Source organism: Lactuca serriola, chromosome 9 (genome assembly GCF_051521515.1).
Source record: "Lactuca serriola cultivar US96UC23 chromosome 9, Lser_US96UC23_V15, whole genome shotgun sequence".
Classification (NCBI taxonomy): domain Eukaryota; kingdom Viridiplantae; phylum Streptophyta; class Magnoliopsida; order Asterales; family Asteraceae; genus Lactuca; species Lactuca serriola.
The window spans coordinates 87,904,789-87,926,923 of NC_136416.1; the positions used below are offsets into that span (position 1 = coordinate 87,904,789).

At 33.6% G+C, this 22,135-nt stretch overlaps 1 pseudogene; it reads right to left on the reverse strand.

The window, feature by feature from the left end:
- Positions 1 to 18,203: 18,203 nt before the first annotated feature.
- On the reverse strand, positions 18,204 to 18,530 carry LOC145075920 (putative mitochondrial protein AtMg00820 pseudogene; annotated as a pseudogene).
- Between the last annotated feature and the right edge of the window lie 3,605 nt (positions 18,531 to 22,135).

A 22,135-nucleotide genomic window follows, 5' to 3' on the forward strand; every position in this document is an offset into this window, starting at 1 on the left:
ATTTGAGCAGATGTTCTTGAGGGTCAAACGAAAGTCAAAATTAAGCTATTGGGACTTGAGTTCGCTTTTGTATCAATGGTTTTGGAATGTACCTGGAACAAAATTGAGTTCGGTTGGTAGCTCTTGGAATGAAATCACTTGGAACAAAAGTAATGGAACGAAAGGGGATGAACCGAAAGCGAAGCTGTGCTCGGACCGAACATGGTTTTCGTTCAATGAACCTGGACCGAACTTGGTTTGGGTTGCTTGTACTCGAAGCGAACCTAGTGGAGTCGATGTTTATATGTGCCAATTTCAAGGCTTCACGTCTAGTTTGAGTCATCGTTGAAAGATCAACTGGAGTATGACGCAGTGTTCGTTCAAACTCATCTAAATGGGGAAGATGACTAATGACTACACTTTTGGTCCCTATTGTTTTCACACTTTGGCTTTTTTGAACCATTTCCAGTTTTTGCTTCAAATAAAGGGGTATATTGATGTTGAATTACCATTCCAGCCCCTGTCTTTCAGCAAGTGACAGTTTCGGCCCAATATTTAGAAAAGTTTACAACTTTGAGGGCCGGTGAACAGTTTTGGATTTTTTAACGCACATATTTTTTCGTGAACAGAAAATTAAAGATTCCATCAAGTCTTGGCGGTTTGGAAAGTCGTTTTTCATGATAACGACAAATTTTCACGACTTTTTTGGATTTTATACTTCATTGTATATATCATTTTTTCGCGGGGGAGCACAGTAATTTTATCCATTCAAGATCCTTCTCATGACCATAAGAAGGACTTATAATCACGTTTTCGATTATAAATGGGGGGAGAATTTGGTATGGCTATTCGAAATTTGGATTTATGACTTTTCAAAGTTGAAGATTTTTTATAAAGCTTGTGGTAGAATTATAAAGGTAGCTTTTACATTGGAAGTTCTTCATCGAGCTCTGCTAAAGCTTTTACAGAGAAGTATCCTTTATAGAGGAAGTTCATTATCGAGCTCTGCTAAGGACTTGTTATATCTCCGACTTCTGGTATTTTCTCGATCAAGTGGCATTACAACTCTTAAAGTTTGGGTTGTTACATGATATTTTTTGATGGATTATATCATTAGCTTACTTGAAGATCATTGTGACTTAGAGGGGGATCTCTTCAAAGACAAGAAGTGATTCGGTTTCTTTGTTCTGAAATGGGTTTTTATGGCGGGTTTGGTTTTCATGAAGATTTTTTTTGGGATTACATTCGAAAATCAAGTTTAAAGACATTACTTCAGTTCTTGGTTTATATATCCTAGAGCCCATGTTTGAAGACTATTGAAGAATCAAGATTCGTGGATTGCTTCATATATTCCTCGTTGCAAGATCTTTTTATTCGCTAGATGCTTGTTTTGGAAGTTAAAGCATTGTCATCCATTCCATACTTTGAGGGGGAGAATGTAGGGTTTCAAAGCACTCCATGGATGATGGCAATGGGCCTCTTTGATGAATTGTAGGTTAAAAGCCCAAGAGTTGTCTTTTCCCTATAAATAGTCATGTATTATTCATTATTAGGGTTAAGAGTGAGGCAAAATGTAGTCGCCACGTTGTGAGGTTTCTTATGTAGTGTTAGATTCTTTAGCCTATGTTGAAAGTGTAATTTATTCCTCATATTTGAATAAATCGAACGATCATTCGACATAATCTTCATATTTGTGTTTGTTCTTATTTTCCGCATCTTGTTCATCAAATCTCAATTAGGGTTTTAATCCCAACAAACACAATTTCATATATACCATTACAAGACAATGCTTCAAAATAGAAAGAACCATTAAATAAAGCATTAATATAACCTTTTTCATTATCGAACGAAAATGTAAAACCTTGTTTATACAAACCATGAAAATAAATAATGTTTCATGTAATTTCTGATGAGTAACAGCGATTATTCAAATTTAAACCTAACCCACTACTAAGAACTAAAGAGTAAACTCCAATCTTGGTGACATACAACGCTTTCCTATTCCCATGATCAAGTTTATCTTCCCATGCTCCACATCCCTACTTCTTCTTAGGCCCTTGAAATCAGAAGAAATGTGAAAACCATATCCTCTATCAAGGACCCAAGACATAGCATGTGATGCATTGTTCGAATGAATAGTATAAATACCTGTGAAGGATGGCTTTATCTTCCCATGATATCTTGCAAGTACTTCAAGCAACTTCATTTCCAATGCCCTTTCTCATAGCAGTAGTAGCACTCTGCATCCTTCGGGTTGGAGGAGGGTGCAGCGATACCAGCCTTCGTTCCACTAGAAGAGGTGCAATTGTGGGACTTTCCCTTTTGGCTCTTAGAAGGAGCCTTCCTCTTCTTGACCTTCCCTTTCCCAATTGCCAAGATGAGGGCGTTAGTTGGAGTTGATGCAATGGATTTGTCTTTCAGAGTACTCTCAGCAGGCCTTGAAGCTTGCTTAGAGTGACCTCCTCCTTGTTCATGTGGTAGGTCATGCAGAACTGGTTGTAACAAGGAAGTAAGGAGTGTAGAATGATATCAATGGCTAGCTCCTCGTCGAAGTTAACATTTAACTTTAGCAAGCGGTCCACATACCTCTGCATTTTCTGTATGTGGGTCGTGATGGACTCTCCATCCTTCATCTTGGTAGTGATCAACGCAATGATGATCTTGTACCTTTCCTAACTTGCGCTTTGATGGTACCTATCCATCAAATCTTGATGCGTCTCATAGGGGTAATAGTCCTCCTAGGACTTTTGGAGTTCGGCGGTTATTGTCGCGAGCATGATGCAATGAACTTTCGTAGCATCTCGCTCGTGAGCCTCATAGACAACGACTTCTTCGGGGGTAGCAGTGGTAACATTCACCTCTTTCAGCTCCTTATCGAGAATATACTCCTTGTCCTCGTAAAGGGTAACCATTCGGATATTTCGGATCCAATCATTGAAGTTGGACCCATCAAAAATCACCCTCCCACACAAATTCATGAGTGAGAACAAGCCGAAAGGGGTCAAGCCTGAAGCGTTTTTGTTATTCGAAGTAGGCATCTGAAATAGAAAAGAGACAAAGTTTGATTAGATAAGAATCCCCAGTTAAACACCCAAATGAGACATTAGGGTTTGGATCCAACAATATTATTTACAGTTTAGAAGAGGGATGTCGTAATCCAAATTGCAAATAATTTGAAGGTAAGTGAATGACGAATCTAATTTCCACTATGAAAAACAAAAAGGAAATTAAGTTTTAAATGAATTAAAATTCCTAGATCTTTTGAGATTCATTGAACTTTTCAATGGCATGTTTAAATCTCGATATGACCTTCGAGTTTGTGACTGGGATACCAAGGATCACAAGCAAGGTGTGAATAACCATGCAAACATACTTGGTACCCTCAGTGTCATTTACCACCTAATCAATGTGCTGGTTAACCATACACGCTCCATTGATCTATGCTAAACATCAAGTCACCCTTTGCCACCATTGCTAGTCCATATTAATATGCCAGTTATCCATGCACGCTCCACTAACGACTTGGCAGGGTGCAAAGTGTTATTTCATGGAATAGCATCATTTCACATTTTTTCTAGAGTAACTAAGATTGAGAATTTTTTTAAAACATTTAGTTACTTTATTAAACATTATACTTTTAATGAGAAATTATTTGCCCTATCCTACAAGTTCGGCTAACGACCCTCCACCAATCAAGGAAGCGGTGTGTGAGAGTTGACACCCATTAAACTGTCATTTTATAAGCAACAACCTTATACCCCCTTATAGATCCACTTCATGAATGATTCCTACTAATGGTAAGACTAGCTTAATCTTATATATATATATATATATATATATATATATATATATATATATATATATATATATATACAATTATTAATCTTATAATATTATAATAGTATAAGGGTTGAATTTTAAACTTGTAAAATTCTAGGGTTTGGAATTTAAATATTTCAAAATTAAAACTTTTAATTAAAAATTTAAATCCCAAAACTTGAGGGCAAGTTTTGAAACTTTCATCTTTTGAATCAAATTTGAAAATTAATTAAATATCATATAATTAATAATTATCACATAATTTGACCTAATCCTTTTTCTTGACAAGATAATTCAAATAAAAGATACAAATAATTAAATTTATCTTATAAAACAAGTATTATCTTATTTTTTACAATTATCCATTAATCTGATTAAGATATAAATTACCATAAAAGAAAATTTGGTTTTTAGATTTGAAAAACAATTTATGGTAATTATCTAAACCAAATTAGGGCAAAAAATCCGAGTTTCAGTAAATCACTAAACTCACGTCGTGACATGCATTGTGTCACGTCGTGAGTTGGGTCAGAACCCAACAAAAGAATTTTTTCTTTTATCAACTATGAACAATTAACAATGCATCAAATACAATAGAAGAGCATCCTAGGCTCTGATACCACTGATGGCTTTTGAGCAAAACACAATTCCTATGGTGTTTATGCAAACCCTAATGCTCCGATCTAGTTTTTCTATTTGTACATGCAACAATTATCCAAGACTTGCAAACACTAATCTTGCATACAACAAAAAACAAAAATAACATCTAACAAATAAGTTAGAAGGTTACCTTGATTGTTGCTTGAAGAACTTGAGCTTTTGAGAACCTTAGCACCTCAAATGTTGTGCCTCTAATAGATCACAAACACCAACGCAAGTTGGAGAATAATACGGAGAGAGGAGAAGGCTAAAATCGGCTCTTGAACTCTTCTTAGGGTTGTAGTAGCCGAATTCTAGTGCTCAAGGGTTCTTTATACGTGAGATGCTAGGGTTTCAGTCAAAACCCTAATTGGATTGCTTAGGCCTTAAGCAGTCCAAAGGAACATTCCAGAATGAGGCATTGGACGAATTCAAGGTGGGCTTCCCTCCTTGATTTCGTCCACCCCTTTCTGATGGATCCTCAACCCAAAATCCAATTATCTTATAATTGTAATTCTAGTCCCCTAGGTTCAATTAATATCTTTTGATCACAAAATTAATTTCTTAATTAATTCTTAACCAATATTAATTAACCAATATGATTTCTCTTTTAATATATTATTCATATAATATATTAATTAACCATAATAACCTCTTTCTCCATTATTCATCTGGTCAAGTTGCTTCGGTGAAAGCAACCCAAAATGACCATGCTACAACTGGGTCAAGTAAATATCAAATATAGTTATGGGCTTAGACACCTAATCCAACACCAAGAACACTCCAAAGCACTTAAAACACCTTTTTTTCTCACAAGGCTCAATCTAGGGTTAGGGTTACCAGAGAGGGTGTTTGAGAGGTGAAGGCTAAGAATGTAATGGGTTTGGGAGAGTTAAGGAGCTTAAATAGGGTTCAAACCACAAAAATAGGGTTTGGGCACTGATTTTGTATGCCCAACGCACTTGATTTACGCCTAACATACTAGGGATACCCTAGTTCACCCATCGTACCCCATGAGAACGCCCAACGTACGCAGATCAACCCAAAACTACCTTAACTTCAGACGACCGTAAATTTTTTGTTCCAACTCCATTTTCGACGATATTTATATCAACGGAAAGGTATTGAAGAGCTCTACATTATTATCTAAATATCTTTGACTAAAAACTTCTTGAAAAAATTCCATATTTCATGCAAGAACCCGACCTATGACTTTTTTTGTTTTACCCTTTGACTCCAAAACACAATTCAAAGGTTTAGATCTCATAACCATCATTGCTTCCTTTCAAAAGGTCTAAACATCGCCTCTTTAAATCCGAAAGCCTTTAGAAAATCGACTTCCGGCCCACAACATTGAATCACAGAAAGATCTCAAACAGGGTGTTACAAAATTTTTACATTGTTTGGTTTTGAAAACAACTAGTTGTATGTTTTTTGGTGGTTTGCAAAATTAAAACTTCACTAGTAGTTTGGGACGTGTGTGTGTGTGTGTATATATATATATATATATATATAACTTTGATTTGTTGTTTTTTGTGAATATTTATGATTATTTAATCAAAAAAAACTAAATATACCAAAAATACTCAGTTTTTTTTGTCTTCTATAAACAGACAACATATCGATATAAAAAAGTAGTTTTTTTTTTTCAATTTGTTGGTTGGATTCACAATGTGAATCAGGTTCACACAGTAAATCTGAACTACATATAGTTTTTTTTAATATTCACAATATGCATCTAACTTAATATTTCAACACTTTGATCATTCAATAATTAATTTAATGAGATTTACATGTGAATTGGTTTTGTAAATTCACAAGTGAATTTATTCACATTGTGAATTTGAATTGTATATACTTTAATTTTTAGGTTTTAGAATGTGAATCTAAATTACTATTATTCCTATTCTGAAACTAAATTAAATATAATTTAATTTTCAGCATTTACAACGTGAATTTGAGCTAACTTTTCATAAACAAATATATTGGTTTTTATACATCGACATGAATATCTATTTAAGTAGTACACAAAACTATGATTTTTGATATATTCATTTTGTTGTACCGATAACAAATAAACCTAAATTAAAAAAAAAAAAAAAGATGAAGTGAGTTTTTCTTTCAAAAATAGTTTTGTAAAATTCGCAATTGAATATATTCACACTACAAGTCAGAACTATATGTAATTTAGATTTTAGCATTCACAATGTGAATCTAACTTATTATTATTCACACTGTAAATCTGAATTGTATATATACTTCAGTTTTTTATGTATTGAGATCGTGAATATGAGCTGAAATATTAACTTTTTTTACATCCATATAAAATTCTATTTAAAGAATAACAAAACTTATGAATTTTGATATATTTATTTTATCTTTTTTCGATTAAAAATAAGGCTAAATATAAAAACCTAACAAAACAAAGTAAGTTTTTCGATATATATATATATATATATATATATATATATATATATATATATATATATATATATATATATATATATATATTTTGATGTCTAAGAAATAGGATAACAAATTATGAATTTCGATATCTTATTTCTTTATAAATGATTAGTCATAAAAAAAAATAGTGTTTTTTTTATGATTAAGTATATCCACCACCACCTCCTCCCCACCACAAAGATAATCATATACAATTAAGCACTTTTGTACATACATATATGCATAATCATTTATGATTACAAATATATGTATAAACATGTATAATTATATATGATTATACATCTCATATATATATATATATATATATATATATATATATATATATATATTCTAATAAATGAAGGTTTTTTTTGTCAAATGTCACACTATCATTCAATTTGTCAAATGTCATTTTGTTGTTATTTTGAATTAATTTCTTATTCACATGTCATTTTATGGGTTTTTCCATTTTAATAAATTTCACATAATACTTTAATAAAATAATTACAATAAATGTAGTAATAAATAAATATCACTTTCATTAATGAACTTACCTTCTTTTTTCAAAATTCTCAAATGAAGGCTCATTAGTTTATTTTTTTATTTATTTAAATTTTAAAGATAAAAAAAATCAATTTTAATTATTTTTCTTATTTTCTTATACATCCAAAGTTCTTAAATATTTAGATCTTTATATTTAATTTTTTTAGTTAACTCATGTAATACATAGGTCTTACACCTAGTATGTGTGTGTATATATATATATATATATATATATATATATATATATATGTGGTTACGTTAATGTGAGACCACTACAGTTTGTGAGACAAGAAGAAGAAATCCTAACTACTGGTTTTGTAGATAAAAAAACATTTTTAAAATACACGATAATTGAAAATTTTCGAATTTTTTTAGAATATTATTTTCGTCACTTGTTTTATCCAAAAAAAAAATTAATAATAAAAGAATAATAAAAAAAATTACATTTTTTTTGAAATATATGTGAAATATTTTAGTAGAATATTAGAATATTTTACATATCTGACAAATTTACTAGAATAGTAGAATATTCTAACGTTGTAAAATTAATCATATTGGAATATTTACAGTGTAATATTCTATTAGAATATTTAATGTATTTAAAAAACGGTAATTTTTTTTAGGTAAAGAAAATGACGAAAATAATAATTAAAAAAGAATTTTTTGATTTATGATTTTATTTTTCATTTGAAAATTATTTTTAAATTGCATCTCACGGTTTCACAAAATTAACATGGTCTCAAATATATATATATATATATATATATATATATATATATATATATATATATATATATATATATATATATATATATATATATATATATTAGTGTACCTTGTTTTTAGTGTATTAATGAAAGAAGCAACCACACGAGTGGTTATGAAGGGAAATGAAGAGTGGTGTCAAATGTCCATAGTTGATAAGGATGGAGGAGTGATATGATGTCGGGAGAGTTTTGGAATTTTAAGTAATGACAATTTTTTGTGAAGTATACATTTTTATTTTATAATTTGAAGATAATGCAAGAGTTTGTACATACAATTAATTTATACACATATAGACATTAAAAAATTGCTTGGTTTAAGAAAAACGGGAAAAAACTATTTGTATTCAAAGTTAATTTTAAAAAGGATTTCGATTCGCTATGTTAAGGGATATATAAAAAGATGCTAAAAATATGAAAAGTGGTGCGGAAGGATTGAACTTGTTTGAATGACGTCTATTTTGGTAAACAGGTCTTCCATAGCCACAAGTTTCAAATCAAATGAAGCCTTGTCAACATGATCTACTTTCTCTGTTGGTTATGTTACCTATGAAAAGCTTGCATGTTTTAGCTTAAGAGGCGAAAATGATTTGTTTTGTGGGTTCCAAGTTGGAATGGGTGCGCATGGTTGTTTCACTTTTTTTTTTTTTTTCTATGCATGTGATGCTAGATTCCTTGGAGAGTGGTCGAAAACTCGAAATTAAATTCTACAAATATTGTGCGAATTCTTTGTCGGTCTTTCTTTCTGCTTCACTTTAAAAATAAACCTACTAAGTTGACGGCGGTTAGTACAAACGTTAGCAAAGTCGAAGATCTCACCATTTTTGTTACCATGTAAATACCCTCACCTTCCGGTTGTATCCAATATGTAGTTATTGATAAATTAACGTTAGACTTTCTAAATGGAAAGTAAAGATTATGTCTGGAATGATTGACAATTGTTAAAACTATTATTGGGATTGATAATAGAGTTATATGATTAATGAAAAAGAGAGATTACAAGGTTCTTAAAAAGCATGAAAGCAAAGAATAACAAGACGAGGAATATAAAGGCGCTAACAATAACCATAATGGGCTAAAGGAACACCATCAATAGGAGGATACTGTTGTTAATGTATGGTCCGTTAGCATTGTCCGGACGTCAAGATTTGGCATGCCAACCTTGTCTAGCACCCGCTCCTGGCGCTCGCCTGACGACCCCATGAGGCCTAACCTAACTCTCCCTAGACCTAACTGTCCCCCATAAATAAAACATAATCTCCCCCATAGAGGGGAGCTTCCATGGAACCTTACCCAAAGGGAATCCCTAGAGCCTCCATGGCTAAATAAACCCAACACCAAAGTGGTTTTCTCAAGCTAGGAAGAATTATCTCATCTCTACCAACCGATCTAACTTAATCGTCAGAGCTTGGTATCGGGGCACAGTTGTCACACCCCCCAAACCAGATCGGCGGAATCGTTCGAGGGCGGATGACTTCATGTAGTATCGTAACAGTTGAATACATAGTAAAGAAAGTAAAACAACCATCATATATATAATTTAAAAGTTACATAGTTAAATGATACTTGTTTCAAAACAAATTACAATATGATGACAAAATGAGTTTTAAACTGACGCCTTAGCGTCACTTCTCCAAAAGCTGAAGTTTACATGTATTATTAAATCCCTGATAAATACAAGTAGATTTGAAAGAGTAGATCAGCATTTAAGCTGGTGAGTTCATAAGTATTTAATGTCAATGTTTGTATAAATTTGTATGAAATTGTTTGTAGATGTTTGAAGACTCCTAGAAAATCTCATATTTCCTACTAGTATAAAAGTAGTCTTCTACCAAGACCCGACTGTTTTGAATGTTTGTTTCTAGAAATCCAATATTTTTCCATAAGTGTGTGGTAGTTTAAAAGTTCCAAAAACTTTAATGCAATAGTATTTTTCTTGCCTAGAATAGTAGATTTATGTGTGTATAAAATCACTAAGGCATTTGATAACCCCTGTAAATCAATGTGTTTTTAATACTCCATGTGAGTTTTATAACCATGCTATTGACCCAGACTGCCTGTAACAACGTTCTTCAGGCGTTGTAACGTTATGACGTTTGTCACCCCAGACCTGTCGGTCTAACTGTAGCTAACAGTTTAGGTGCGGGATTGTCAATCCCGTATAGATCTATATACAAGTATCATGCTCTCCCTACAAGAGATTATAGTATATAATACAGGACTTTAACTGCGTACTTGAAAGTGCGTGAAGTTGAATGTCTGACAAAACTTAGTATCAAATAGATTTACGTATGAAAAGTCCATTCGTTCTTGTATATGAAAATATTTCCTTGATATAGTGTCTATAGTGTGTAAAATCTCATGAATATCTAGTAAATTATACCTATTATAGTTTTTTCCAAATGTATGATTCATTTGTATGATAAACCCTTGTGTAGTGTCGACTTTGTATGTAAAGTATAACATTTGTAATAACATTATTGAACATTTATACTCAAAATATAAATAAAGTGTTTGATATTTATATAACAAAAGTATAGCAAAAGATTGATGTTTTTCACACGAGGATAACCGTGTGTATACTTGCATCGCCCCCCCCCCCCCCTAAAAGTGTGTAAAAACATTTATAAAACATTTGAAAACGTAGTTATAGGGGTATGAACTCACTTAATAGACTGAAGAAGGTGAGACGAAAATCGATCATAACTTTGACAGGAGAAAGCGGATTTCTCGGGATTCTTAGGAATCTCGGGAGTGTAAAAACTTCCTTCGGGACTTGGGTATGAAAACCGGGACTTCGGGATATTCCTTGCACGAAAAACGGGGTAAAAACGCAAGAGAATGAGAGAAAATGAGCAACTATGCCCGGAACCCTCGCATCCCTTTTATAGGGGCTGGAAACCCTTGGTACGCGGGGCGTACCTCCGGGTTACGCGGGGCGTACCGGACGTCATGCATGACGCACTTCGGATGGGAGGTCCGATGGGAGAGCCTGTTGGCCGATGGGACGAGGCTCCTATCCTCTGGTACACCGTAATGTGATTTTTCCAATTTCTAAATTGCGTAACTTTTGCGTACGAGCTCCGTTTTTCGCGTTCTTTATATCCACGTGTAGGTGAGAATGTACTCTAAAACTTTCATTTAGACTCTGTCAGCTAATTTTGAATTTATTTTAAATATATCATTTTTAACAGGCCAGGACACGAAAAGTCCGTTAAAAATCCGTAACTTCTTCATCCGATGTCCGTTTTTGTCGGACTTTTTACCGATGTACTGCTATTGTTGAGATCTTCGATTCTCATTTAGGTTGTTTCGGCTAGAAATCAATCGATCTCTATTTCGAGTTTTTAGCTGTCTACCGCTATCCCGAAACTTCGAAAAATCATAACTTCCTCATACGAAGTCATATTTGGGCATTCTTTTTATGTATGTTTACAGTTTAATGATATCTATGACTTTTATTTAGATAACTAAGGCTAATAAGTATTTTATTGAAATTTCTCGTTTTACGTTTAACCGTATTGATGGTTTTTGCTGTGAATCTTAGGTTGGTCATAACTTCTTCGTTATAACTCGGATTTTATATTTCTGAAACCCTGGACACGATATCTATCATTTATGAAATCCAGTAGATGACTTTTGAACATTTTATTTTTGACAATAATTTCATTATATCAAAAGAGGTTACAATTCTTGACTTTTTAGGTCATTACATTGATTCGAAATATTGGGTTGTCACAACAATCCCTGGGGCAATGCTAAAAACTTTTTCGTGATGTTTGCTTGGGTATCTCGCCGGAAACTCGTTAATGGCACCACTTCCAGATCTCTGATCTAGATCCAACACAGAAGACCTGGTGGCCAGAGAATATGTCACAACATTTGGCGCCATTCGTGGGACCAATAACGAATAGTTATTGTCTCTTGGTCTCGGCCTTATTTTCACATCTGATCTGTTCAAATCCGATGCGTTTTCACCTTCAGTTTGCTCAGACCTGTTCGTTTCCACCATCATCTATTCAGATCCGTTAGGCTCTCACCAAGATCTAGCCAGATCTATTTACCGAACATTCATATCTCGATATCTTTTGTGATAAATGATACCTAAGCAAGAGAGTTCCGAGGCATAAATGAGATCAAACATATCTAATTAAATTTGTTATTAGTGATCTCATAAATCTAGGAATTATATAGTAAGATGTAATCGATAATCGATATCTACCAGGTTGGATTCAAATGGATGGGACAAAGGATACCTAACCATTTATTTGTTTTGCAACTTGGATCCTAGACTTTGATAATTAGTTTTTTGAAACTAAAAGGGTATTAATTATTGAAGATTAAATATTGAAAATACTAAATGATTTTTGTTAAAATTTTGTAGTTAAATGAGCCATTCTCATCATCATGAATTGTCATTTTCTTTAATGACTTAATGAAAGAATAACATTCACTAGATACAACTTGAATTAATGGATTAGACAATCTCGTGAGAGATATGAAATTGTATACACTTAAAGGTCCTTGTCCTAAACAACTCGCCTTGAGCAATAAGCTTGAACATGATACCTATTAAAGCCACCACTGTGATGCTAAAGATGCTTCTAACATAGAGCTAGGAATATTTATTCATGACTTCTAGGAAGTCTTTGATGATTTAGACATATATCTGATGATATAACAGGTTAAGCAATATTCCAATAAATACAATGATATTTTGTTTAAAGCTAGTTTAAACATTGGAATAATGCAAGGCTAAAAGAGTCACCTTGTGTGATCTAAGAGGCCCATGTTTTATGGACTGAACACCTTTAAGCCCAGGAAATACAATAAGGCCAACATAGATGGATCTTGTTTCTTTTGTGGAGAAACTGGACACTAGAAGAGGAATTGCTCCTTTTATCTGAGAAGAAAGTCTAGAGAAACTAGTACTTCGGGTATCCACTAGATAGAACTCTTACTTTTCATATAACACTCAAGTACTTGGTACTTATATGTTAATATAATATTTGTAAATGGCTTAAAAATATTTATTGAAGAGTAACCAGCTGAGCACAACCAAGTTAGAACTACACTCTTAGAGTTTAGTTTATTATTTATGCTTAGAACATAAAGTAATTGTAATGTAAAACATTATTTGTTTTGGAACAATGTATGTTTAATTTAGCATGTCTAAGTTAATGTCTCAATTATTTTATTCAAATGTTTGATAATTTACTTAATCGTTTTTCATAACAATAATATTTATATTCTGAAATGATTAACTTCTATTAATGAGACTAGATCTATTAATATAATTATAAAGTCAATATCAACATTTTAATAAATAAAATTAAGTTCTAATGCAAGCACTTTTGACTTAAACTTGGTCTATATCAAACTCATCTTTTACATTGTTATCTTTATTATATAAATGACATTCACATATCCTAACCTCAAGAAAGGGATCTTTGAAGGAAAATAATGTAGTTTATTTGACATATGTAAATCTTATTTGTATATAAAAGATTCCTAATTATATATTCTCTAAGTAGTAGAGAAAATAAGTTATTAAGGAACTATACACTATGGTGTATGACTACCTTTTTAATGAATGTCTAAGATTTAGCACAAGATACCAAATCAACTTTATTAACAACTATATTAGTTTTAATTATATTTTATGCAGTAAAGCATAATTGTAAAATATTGTTGAAGTTTTAAATATAAATTTGAGATACAAACCGTTAAGAACTATCAAAGGCCTTAATAATAATAAAGGATGAATTAAATCTTACTTGGTATGATTTACTTTCTAATCGGTAGAAATATCCTCCTTTTATTTTCCTTGGGATAACACCTGGAACACTATGGATTGTACCTTGAGTACAAACACCAACTGATTAGTAGATATAACATTTGTTCATAAGATTTTGTATGGAAGTGCTCCATCTCTATCTTATTAAATGTTTTATGATTTTTTTATTAGCTTCATCTCCACCACATAAAAACCACCTTCTCAAACCATCTAGAATATTAATCACTTTCTTTGGATATCTAAAAGGAGAAAAGTAGTAAAGCAAAAGACTAATAATTTAATAACCGATACTTTCATACAAATTCCTTTCATTTGTTCTTAAGCTTTAGTGTTGGGTGTGTATCTATGCATGGTGTAAATAGCCTTCTACGCATTGTGTATAAGGGTAACTTGGAGACGAGCCTTTAATGATCTACGTAGGGCATATATGTTAGTACGCATTGTGTATTTTCCTAGAGCCTAAACCCTAATTTTGAGGTTTTGAGCCCTATTTAGGAATCTGACTTTCATGAATGAAGTCTTGAATTATGATCGGATATACTTCAAGTATGAACAAGAAAGGTAAAACTAATCTTAATGAAATAATCCATAGAAAGTAAATAACAAAGAAGTTATGCAAATGTTCTTTTCACCAAGAAAGAGGTTTTGTCTTCACCAAGAAGATGAGGTTTGTCACAAAGACAATTGACACAAATCCATGAACTCTAGCACTAAATTGGTGTTAGCCATAATGCAGTATATATATATGCTAATCTATACATGTATATCCCTTGATTGACATGATTGTATCTAATTTATACTAAGAACCGATCTTATCATTAAGATACGGGATCTGATCTATTCTATATTTATCTACAATAACTTCCTAATATACAAAATATTACAATAGAACAACTATAAGCTGACGTTGTTGAACTTGTTAAGTTTTCGTTGGCATTGTCGACTCGTAGACGCTGACGCTGATGGATCAGCATGTTATGTGTTTGACTTGTCAGATCATAAGATGTGACATTATAGTCTCCCCTTATCTAATGATTTCAAAACTAATCTTTAATGAATTCTTTGGCTCCTGCTCCCCCTGAGAGTAAGAATGTATATTTAACTCTTCAGCTTTAATGAATGCTTTTAACTCTTCATCTTTAACGAATGCTTTAACTCCTCATCTTTAACGAATGTTCCCCTAAGAATAAGAGTGACTTCCCATTGGAGAGAAGATGAAGAGTTAACAATTTTGATGACATCTTAACCCCACCCCCCCCCCTTGGAATGTGCTTTCCCAAATGGGATTTTCTAGTAGAGAGATTTTTTTCTATTTCTACTAAGATTCTTTGTCTCCCTATTTTTGACATCAGTGGATAATCTTCATGCATAATAGAATATCAACTTGTAGTCCAGTAAGATTGTGACGTCTCCTGGTAGCGTGGGTTAAAACCACCATTCACTGACATAGTGTTTCGAGATCTCATCAATGTGTGGTTTCATACGCTGAATCATAACTTTCTTTTATTAGAAGAAAAATGGAAAGAACGAATAGGTGCGTGTAATACATCATGTACAATGATATACCCATCGAAACAAATTTCTCAAGTTCTCATCAGTGTATGGTATATTATGTTGAATCATAAAACTGTAAAGAAGAATATAAGGGCAAGAATGGATTGATGCGTGTGATAATCTATGGTACATAGACTAACCATCGACATAGACTTTCAAAATTTTATCAATGTGTGGTTTTACATAGTGAATCATCAAGGTCTGTTAAGAAGACTTGTGGAAGAGAAGTAGGATGTCTCAGTCACGTTGAGGTGAAATCAGCGTGAATCATTGACAGTGATAACCCATCAGCAAGAAGGGGTTTAACCCTTGCATCATAGAGTTAATTGCAGTCTAGAATCAAAGATTCACCATTAAATCATATTGGTACCATGTCTACATCAAACTAGGAGGTTAGGGACATGAACAACCCTTGGTCATCTAGGGACCTAACAAGTATCTTTTATGTTGATGACTATGCAATCAGGGTAATCCATTGGGTTATGCTCAATGTTTCAACAAAACATGATACTTGATGCATACAACATGCATGCTTCCAAGGACACGGTCAGGCAAAGATGATTAACTTAATAATAAACACCTTATCCTTTTTATCAATATTTTTCATTCAGACCAGGCTATCTCACTTTTTGAGAGTTTAGATGATTCTAGATAATCAGTATGAGATAGTGACTCAATGTTCTCAAAAGATGGTCTCGCTGATGAGAGACTAAAGAGATTTAGTCACATACAGAAGCATGCTTCTAGGGATGATGATGTGTCATAAGTTGCATCCTACGATCAAATTGCCACTGTTAGATTCCTTTTATATAGAATGGTACAAGATAATAATATAAGAATACAACCAAAAGAATTAGTCAGGCAAGAAATATTTTAAATAGAAAAAAATGTGCAACTTTTTCAGAAAGAAGATCAAGACTTGATCCATCAAATCTTTGGAGTTGAATGGTCATAAATATACTTCCATTTTCCAAGATATCTACCACTTAAAACTTCAGCTATAAAAAAGGAACAAACAAAGGTAAGTACATCATCAAGTAACTCACAATTGATGAAGTCTTTTATCATTAAATCGTCGAAGATGGATTTTAAGCTTCATCAGGGGAAAGAGAGAAGCGAAGATAAGTCTTTGTAACCAACGAGTTAACTGACTTGAATCCATAAAACCATCATGTCTTCAACATCAACATGAGTAAATATGAGGTTTTATTAGATTATGGGTCAGTAGATGAAGCTAAGACTTACTATTTTGATGTTTGGTCTTTGCATCCATAACAATGAGTAGAGGAGAAAGAGGGTATCCGTAAGAGGAAAAGGACGCGATGCCACTCTTTTTCTCAATACCATGAGAATTGAGATCCTTCAAGACAGTTTCAATCCTTTCAAATAAGATGCAGAAAAATCTTACATAAGTTTGAAAAGGAAATACATGTAAATACAAAATGTAAGACTTTGCATACATAATGAAAAGCACATGTTTGTTTTTGAGTTTTTCATAAGATCAAAAAGAAGTTAAATAACACTTAAACCATCGAAGCATGCCAAGATCAGCAATTAATTTGTTCAAAATCTTTTCATCTAATGCCTTGGTGAAGATGTCAGCTAGTCGATCAATGGATGGAATATAGAATAATTCCACTTTTCCCTTTTAAACTATGTCCCTGATGAAATGATGGCAAACGTCGATGTCCTTGGTATTGGAATGTTGCACTGGATTTTGAATCATTGGAATGGAACTAGTATTATCATAATAAATGGGTGTCTTTGAGAGGTTCATACCATAATCCAAGAGATGATTCTGAATCCATAGAATCTAGGCACGACACCTTCCATCGGCAACATATTCAACCTCATCGGTAGTAGAAGCCACTGATGTCTGCTTTTTGCTGGACCAGCTTACGAATATATTTCCAAGCATTTAAGCTCCTCCTGAAGTACTTTTGCGATCAATACCACATCCACCATGATCGGAATCAATTTATCCCACCAGCTTGAATTTAGAGTCACGAGGATACCATAACCCAAGAATGTGTGTATGTTTTAAGTACCGAAAGATCCTCTCGACAACATGAAGATGAGCTTCGTTAGAACTGGCCTGATAGCGAGCACACAATATGGTACATAATGTTAGGTCGACTGACTGTAAGTTAGAGTAGAGAGCCTATTATTCCTCGAAACAGAGTTGCATTTACATCAGTGCCACTTAGATCAGTGCTAATAGACATTGATGAAGACATTGGTCTCTTTGCTGATTTGCAATCGGCAAAGCCATACTTCTTTAATATATATGCAATATATTTAGCTTGACAAATAAATACCATTAGTTAGTTGTTTGGCATGCATGCCCAAAAAGAATGTTAATTCACCCATCATGCTCATCTCGAATTTCTTGGCCATGACCTATGCAAATTCTAAACATAGCTTCTCATTAGTGGATTCGAAGATGATATCGTATACATACACTTGATCAAGAATGATATGAGATCCTGATTGATTTATAAACAAAGTGTTATCGATCTTTCCTATATTGTATCCTCTTGAGAGAATATAGCTTGCCAACGTGCCATACCATGCCCTGGGAGCCTGCTTTAAGCCATAGACAACTTTATCAAGATGATATACATGATATGGAAACTCTTCATTTTCAAACTGTGGTGGTTGTTTTAGAAAGACTCATTCTTGAAGAACTCCATGTAGAAATGCAGTCTTGACATCCATTTCGTAAACTTTGTAGTTCTTGAATGAGGAAAAGATAGAAACAAACGAATTGCTTCAAGTCTTGCGACTGGAGCAAATGTTTCATCATAGTCTAAACCTTCAAGCTGACAAAAACCATGAGCAACAAGCCTGGCTCTGTTCCTTATTACAATTTCATCTTCATCCATTTTGTTTCTGAAAACCCAATGAGTAGCAATGACAGTTTTTCCTTGAGGCTTGGGAACAAGAGTCCACACACGATGACATTCAAATTGATTTAGCTTATCTTGCATGGCCTTAATCCAATCAGCCTCTTTCAATGCATCAACCACATTGTTTGGTTAAATCATTGAGAAGAAGTGAACAAACATGCAAAAGTTGTTGTTGACTTTGCTACGAGTGAGAATACCAAAATTTACATCTCCAATGATTTGAGATTTGGATGATCTCGAAGGATTCTTAGATTAGATCCTTCATTTGTATTGCTTTGGGCAAAGTCTTCTTGATTTGATGAATCTCTCCTTCATGAACAACAAGCCGATCTTCAAAGATAGGCTAAGAACTAATTAATTGATCAACATTTGGAACAATGGGATCAACATCATTTGACAGGGGCTCAAGAATTGGGTCTGAAGGACTAAAAGTGATTTCATTTATAATTGATGAGGGGTGATCAACTCGACCATGAATGAATGGATCCTCATCAAAGGTAACATGAATTGTTTCTTCAATAGTTTGTCTTGTAAGATTAAATACTCTGAAAGCCTTGGTCATGCTGGAGTATCCTAGAAATATCCCCTTATTAGCTTTAGCCTTAAACTCTGAACACTAATCTCTTTGATTCAAGATGTCACGAACACATCCGAACACATGAAAATAAGAAATGTATGGTTTTCTTTCTTTCAATAGCTCAAAAGAAGATTTCCCATGACGTTTGACCATAATAGACTTGTTTTAAGTATAACATGTTGTACTGACAGGTTTAGCCCAAAATGATAATGAAGACCAGCTTCAACAACCATAGTTCTACAAGCTTTAATAAGAGTTATGTTTCTTCTTTTTGAAATGCCATTTTGTTGGGGAGTTCTGACTGCAGAAAAGTTTTGATAAATTTCTAATACAGAGAAAAAATCTTCCAAAGAAGAGTTTCTGAACTCATTTCCATAATCCCTTCACACTTGCTTTACTTTGCGATAATAGAGAGCTTCCTATTGCTTAATGAGAGCAATGATTTCTTCAGCGACATGACTTTTGTTTCTTAAGAACACAACCCATCTAAACCTTGAAAAATCATCCACAATAACAAGAGTGTATTTCTTTCTAGCCCTTTACTTAATCGGAACTGCTCCAAAAGGGTCCATATGAAGAAGATGAAGATGTTTGATTATTGAAGAACGAGACTTTGGTTTGAATAAAGACTCGGTTTTCTTCCCATTTTCATATGCTGAGCACACTTTGTCTTTAACATATTGCATCTTATGGATTCCTCTCACAAGCTCATTCCCTGCAATCCTTGAGATGTTCTTGAAATTCATATGTGATAGCCTTTTGTGCTATAGCCGATTTAGATGAGACTGAGCATTAGATAAAAAGAAACGACAAAGAGATTTGTCAGCATAAAACATATACAGAACATAGATTTCATTTTGTCAATTTGCAGTAAGAACCGTGATGTTATTTTGATCAAAAACTTTTCTCTCTTTCTTATTAAATAGAACTTCATAGCCAGCGCCACATAGTTGACTTATAGAGATTAGATTATATTGAAGGCCTTTTATGATGGGTTTTGTCTATAAGAACATCCTATGTGCTCATACAAACCCTAATGCTTGGATCTAGGTTTCTCTATTGTACATGCAAGTTATCCAAGACTATAAACCCTAATTCTAGCATTCAAGTAATCATATTAACATGAGAATAGGTTTAAGATATTACCTTGATTGTTATGTAGCAATAACAATCCCAATTCCTCCTTGTATTGACTTTAGAAAGCTTAGAGTCACAAATGTCACTCCTCTAATGGTTCACAAACACCAAGCGCAAGAGGATGATGAGGAGAGGTGAAGGAGGCTGCCCTAAAATGTGTGAAACCCTAGAATCCCTTTCCTTAAGGCCTTGGACGATTTCTTATGGGTTTCCCATAGAATTCGTCCACTCCTTAATATAAGGCAATCCATGGCCCAAATTACAATTATCTTATAATTACAATTCCAGTCCTTTAAGTTTAATTAATCTCTTTTAGTCACAAAACTAATTACCAATTAATTATTGACTAATATTAATTAAACGTACAATATGATTTCTTCTTTAATACATTATTCTCATAATATATTAATAAATCATATTTAATCATTTCTCTCCATAATTCATCCTATCAAGTTGCTTTGGTGAAGGCAACCCAAAAGGACCATGCACCATCGGGTCAAGTACATATCAAAATAGTTATGGACTTCGACACTAATCCAACATTTTAGATAAGAGATATTCTTGAAAGTAACATAATTTCACTTGATGGTTCCAAAAACTTTTGTAGTTCCTTTGCCATTATTGTCATATGTACTTGTCGGACCATCCTTCTTTATAAAATTTTCTAGGAGAGATTTGAACCCTATTATATGTCCTAAGAAGCCGCTGTCTAAATGTAACGCCTGTGTTTCTGGGCTTGCCACTTTTAGCAATGTAATAGTCTAGGTTAACCTTTGTATCCCGTTTTGAAATAATGAGATTTTATTATTTGAGTATTATGTGTTTTGTGCTTAACTGCTTAATTATGTGGTTTGATTAATTAAGAATAAAAATAAGCGTCAAAATTTAAGTGTAAAATAAACATAATATCTTTGATTAATGTTGTAGTAATTGAAACGAGGTTTCCGAATATATATAGAACGCCCAAATCTGACTTCGTATGAGGAAGTTATGATTTATCGAAGTTCCGGCTTAGCGGTATACAGCCTGTTTTACTCGATTTGAGATCGAGCGGTTGTTAGCCGAAGCAATCTAAATGAGAATCAAAGATCTCATTGTTGGTATCGAAACGATAAAAAGCTAGGCGAGAACGGACATCAAACGAAGAAGTTATGAATTTATAACAAAAGTTTCTGTCCCGGCCTATTAAAAATAATTAATAAAAATAAAGCCAAAATTAGCCGACGGAGTCTAAACGAAAGTCGTAGAGCGTGGTCTCACCTTTCCGTGGATATAAAGAACGTCGAAAACGGAGTTCGTATGAAGAAGTTATGAATTTCCGAAGTTTATTAATCATTTTGTAATTAAATTTAAATCAAAATTCGGAGGTATTATCCGAAGGCGAGTCACCGGTCTGATCCGAGGTACGCCCCGCGTATGCGAGAACGCCCCGCGTACTCCGGAAGTGTCGACACTTCGGATGACGCATGCAGTGACGATTTCGGAGGCTAGTACGCCCCGCGTACTCCGAGGCTCCAGCCTCCTATAAATAGGATGCGAGGGTTCCAGGTATTTTTACCCTTTTCCTCTCGTTTTCGTGTCGAAGCTCTGCGCAAAAACCCCCGAAGCTATCCCGAAGTCCCGGTATCATACTCTAGCCCCGAGGCAAGTCCCGAGACCCCGAAGATCCCGAGAAGTGCGGTTCCCGAGTCGAAGCTCTGCCCGCGAGAAGTTCGATTTTCGAGGAGATCTTCCAGATCTGCTGAGGAATACTACTTCTATAAGCCGTAGTGCTGTCGGATCATCTTCTGATCAAGTGAGTGTGTAGTTATTTTCTTCTAATACAATAATACGAAGTATTTTATATGAAATACGTGCTATGTGTATATATTTAGTTGTGTTATGTGTGAATGTGTATTCACCCTCTTCTATCTTATAGATCTGATCATTTCTCTATGAGATATGTGTTATGTGTGTGTGTGCCTCATCTGTT